General features: G+C 43.4%; 1 protein-coding gene across 1 annotated transcript in view; it reads left to right on the top strand.

Annotated features, from left to right (window-relative positions):
* The window catches only part of hs2st1a (heparan sulfate 2-O-sulfotransferase 1a), a 109,517-nt gene that overhangs the window by 101,328 nt on the left and 3,189 nt on the right, over nt 1-5,000 (top strand). The gene's annotated exons all lie outside the window — the stretch shown is intronic.

Here is a 5,000-nt window from a genome sequence, read left to right as displayed (position 1 = left end):
AACATGTCAAAAATAAGTTTCGATGGGACTGGATGGAAAGGGAAATCACTGATACTGTTGGGAAGAAGGAAGTTACGACTTTGTTGGGTGATTTTATTCGGAAAATCGATCGTCCCGGAAAGGTTTTGTGCACGTGGTGTCATGATAATATTGACTATGGATCACGAGGTTTCAAGGCTTTGGAAGTACATGCGAAACGCCAAAGACATATGAAACAACTTGAAGCAAGGAAAACTAACTTTTCACTAGCTGGTACTTTTGGATGTCAACCGAAAGTGAGCAAACCTTACGAACTTCATCCTTTGTGTACATCGACAACTGCCGTAGACATTGAGAGGAAAGATCCACCCAAACAACCCACTTCAGTTGCAGACAGGGTTGTTAATAATGAGGTAAGCTAAAAAATATTTGCTTGCGAAATACGCATGTTTGTTTTAAATATTAACCAATTATTGCTTTGCGAAATATAAATGGGTTTTTCTAAAAATAAAAAGGCACGTGAAAATATATTATGAAATTACAGAAATTCAAAGAGTCGCATTATTGATTCCAGTTAACAATTTATTTGAAATAAATTTGCATATAATACTATTTTGTAATATTAAGTTAAGACATTAAGGAAAAGACATTGTCATGGACCCTGTCAACGGAAAACTGTGCCTTAAGATCAGAACCTCAAGCAAGAGGTACAGGGATGATTTAGAGCAGATGGAAGTGGAGAGAGAGTCCAAGAGGCAGAAGTTGGCAGTGAAATCCAAAAAAGAAGCTACAAAAGCAGAGACCAAAAGGAAAACGCAGGCTGCTCAGAAATTTGCAAAGAAAGCTCATGTTAGGGCTCTCTGAGAAAGCTAATGTGTGAAGTGAACTGAAGTAATGTGGTAATACTGTAAATAAACCGTAGATAATAACACTGATCAATGTGACACGTGTGGATGTGAAATGAACACAAGATGTAAATATTAGTGACTAAATACTGGGACTGAACCATATACAGTGATTCATTAGGATAATTGGGTTATGTATGTTCTATTAATGATGTTTTCATGTCTTTAAACACTAAAATATTTTCTTCAAATGGTGCTGTCTTTGTTAATTTTAGCATGTTAAATTGGTGAAAAACCAGGAGCTTCTGGGACCTCGTCCCCCAGACCCCCGGAAATTTTTTCAGTCTTTTTCATTGTGGTCAAATCACATGCCTGAGTCAGGACTTTGGGAAGGCCATTCTAAAACCTTAATTCTAGCCATTCCTTTACCACTTATGACGTGTGTTTGGGGTCATTGTCCTGTTGGAACACCCAACTGCGGCCAAGATGATTTCAGGTTGTCCTGAAGAATTTGGAGGCAATCCTCCTTTTTCATTGTCCCATTTACTCTTTGTAAAGCACCAGTTCCATTGGCAGCAAAACAGGCCGAGAGCATAATACTACCACCACCATGCTTGACGGTAGGAATGGTGTTCCTGGGATTAAAGGCCTCACCTTTTCTCCTCCAAACATATTGCTGGGTATTGTGGCCAAACAGCTAAATTTTTGTTTCATCTGACCACAGAACTTTCCTCCAGAAGGTCTTATCTTTGTCCATGTGATCAGCAGCAAACTTTAGACAAGCCTTAAGGTGTCGCTTCTGGAGCAAGGGCTTCCTTCTTGCATGGTAGCCTCTCAGTCCATGGCGATGGAAAACACGCTTGACTGTAGACACTGACACCTGTGTTCCAGCAGCTTCCAATTAATTGCAGACCTGCTTTTTGGTGGTTCTCGTTTGACTCTTGATCATCCTGACCAATTTTCTCTCAGCAGCAGGTGATAGCTCGCATTTTCTTCCTGATCTTGGCAGTGACAAAACTGTGCCATGCACTTAACACTTACGACTTGGGACCTTACGCTGCTTTGAAATGGCTCCAAGTGACTTTCCTGACTTGTTCAAGTCGATGATTCGTTTTTTCAGATCTGTGCTGAGTTCCTTTGACTTTCCTATTGTCCCGTTTGTAACCGAGTCTAATGACTGCATCACATGAGCCCTATTTGAATGGGCTCAGAGAAGTCAACAGGTGTCGTCAATCATAATCACTCACATGAAGTTAAGAGGACATGCCATGACGCTAATTTGATTTGATTGTAACTTTTCTACATCACCAACATTGATAATGTTTGTTGCTGTATGTATACTTTTGACCCAGCAGATTTGGTCACATTTTCAGTAGACTCATAATAAATTCATAAAAGAACCAAACTTCATGAATGTTTTTTGTGACCAACAAGTATGTGCTCCAATCACTCTATCACAAAAACATATGAGTTGCAGAAATTATTGGAAACTCAAGACAGCCATGACATTATGTTCTTTACACGTGTATGTAATCCTTTGACCATGACTATATAATAAAGCCATATAAAGCTGCTACCTGAAGTCATCTGGTGCCCCCTACAGGAGGTGTGCCTCTCACTTTGAAAAATAATAATATGACAAAAAGGCAAAAAGGTCAGTTTCCACTAAACTAAACTAAGTATGATGACTACAAGTGAGTACATGTGTGAATATTTGCAACTCTTCCACCTCCACCTTGTCTTCATTTTGTCCCATTCCCTTCTGGTCCTCCTTCACATGATCCTCCATCCTTCACACGATCCTCCATCCTTCACACGATCCTCCATCCTACACATGATCCTCCATCCTTCACACGATCCTCCATCCTTCACACGATCCTCCATCCTACACATGATCCTCCATCCTACGCATTGATGCTCCATCCTTCACATGATCCTCCATCCTACACATGATCATCCATCCTACACATGATCCTCCATCCTTCACATGATCCTCCATCCTTCACATGATCCTCTATCCTACACATGATCCTCCATCCTACACACGATCCTCCATCCTTCACATGATCCTCCATCCTTCACATGATCCTCCATCCTACACATGATCCTCCATCCTTCACATGATCCTCCATCCTACACATGATCCTCCATCCTTCACATGATCCTCCATCCTTTACAAGATTCTCCATCCTTCACACGATCCTCCATCCTTCACACGATCCTCCATCCTTCACATGATCCTCCATCCTTCACATGATCCTCCATCCTTCACACGATCCTCCATCCTTCACAGGATCCTCCATTCTTCACATGATCCTCCATCCTTCACATGATCCACCATCCTTCACATGATCCTCCATCCTTCACATGATCCTCCATCCTTGACATGATCCTCCATCCTTCACATGATCCTCCATCCTTCACATGATTCTCCATCCTTCACATGATCCTCCATCCTACACATGATCCTCCATCCTTCACATGATCCTCCATCCTTTACAAGATTCTCCATCCTTCACACGATCCTCCATCCTTCACACGATCCTCCATCCTTCACATGATCCTCCATCCTTCACATGATCCTCCATCCTTCACACGATCCTCCATCCTTCACAGGATCCTCCATTCTTCACATGATCCTCCATCCTTCACATGATCCACCATCCTTCACATGATCCTCCATTCTTCACATGATCCTCCATCCTTGACATGATCCTCCATCCTTCACATGATCCTCCATCCTTCACATGATTCTCCATCCTTCACATGATCCTCCATCCTACACATGATCCTCCATCCTTCACATGATTCTCCATCCTTCACATGATCCTCCATCCTTCACATGATCCTCCATCCTACACACGATCCTCCATCCTACACATGATCCTCCTTCCTTCACATGATCCTCCATCCTTAACATGATTCTCCATCCTTCACATGATCCTCCATCCTTCACATGATCCTCCATCCTACACACGGTCCTCCATCCTTCACACGATCCTCCATCCTTCACATGATCCTCCATCCTACACATGATCCTCCATCCTTCACATGATCCTCCATCCTTCACATGATCCTCCATCCTACACATGATCCTCCATCCTTCACATAATCCACCATCCTTCACATGATCCTCCATCCTTCACATGATCCTCCATCCTTCACATGATCCTCCATCCTTCACATGATCCTCCATCCTTCACATGATCCTCCATCCTTCACACAATCCTCCATCCTTCACATGATCCTCCATCCTTCACATGATCCTCCATCCTTCACACGATCCTCCATCCTCCACACGATCCTCCATCCTTCACACGATCCTCCATCCTTCACATGATCCTCCATCCTTCACATGATTCTCCATCCTACACACGATCCTCCATCCTTCACATGATCCTCCATCCTTCACATGATCCACCATCCTTCACATGATTCTCCATCCTTCACACGATCCTCCATCCTTCACATGATCCTCCATCCATCACATGATTCTCCATCCTTCACATGATTCTCCATCCTACACATGATCTTCCATCCTTCACACGATCCTCCATCCTTCACACGATCCTCCATCCTACACATGATCCTCCATCCTTCACACGATCCTCCATCCTCCACACGATCCTCCATCCTTCACACGATCCTCCATCCTTCACATGATCCTCCATCCTTCACATGATTCTCCATCCTACACACGATCCTCCATCCTTCACATGATCCTCCATCCTTCACATGATCCACCATCCTTCACATGATTCTCCATCCTTCACACGATCCTCCATCCTTCACATGATCCTCCATCCATCACATGATTCTCCATCCTTCACATGATTCTCCATCCTACACATGATCTTCCATCCTTCACACGATCCTCCATCCTTCACACGATCCTCCATCCTACACATGATCCTCCATCCTACGCATTGATGCTCCATCCTTCACATGATCCTCCATCCTACACATGATCATCCATCCTACACATGATCCTCCATCCTTCACATGATCCTCCATCCTTCACATGATCCTCTATCCTACACATGATCCTCCATCCTACACACGATCCTCCATCCTTCACATGATCCTCCATCCTTCACATGATCCTCCATCCTACACATGATCCTCCATCCTTCACATGATCCTCCATCCTACACATGATCCTCCATCCTTCACATG

This window comes from Nerophis lumbriciformis, linkage group LG18, assembly GCF_033978685.3.
Source record: "Nerophis lumbriciformis linkage group LG18, RoL_Nlum_v2.1, whole genome shotgun sequence".
NCBI classification, from domain to species: domain Eukaryota; kingdom Metazoa; phylum Chordata; class Actinopteri; order Syngnathiformes; family Syngnathidae; genus Nerophis; species Nerophis lumbriciformis.
Note: the sequence above shows the minus strand (reverse complement) of the source record. Positions and strands in the feature narration are given on the sequence as shown.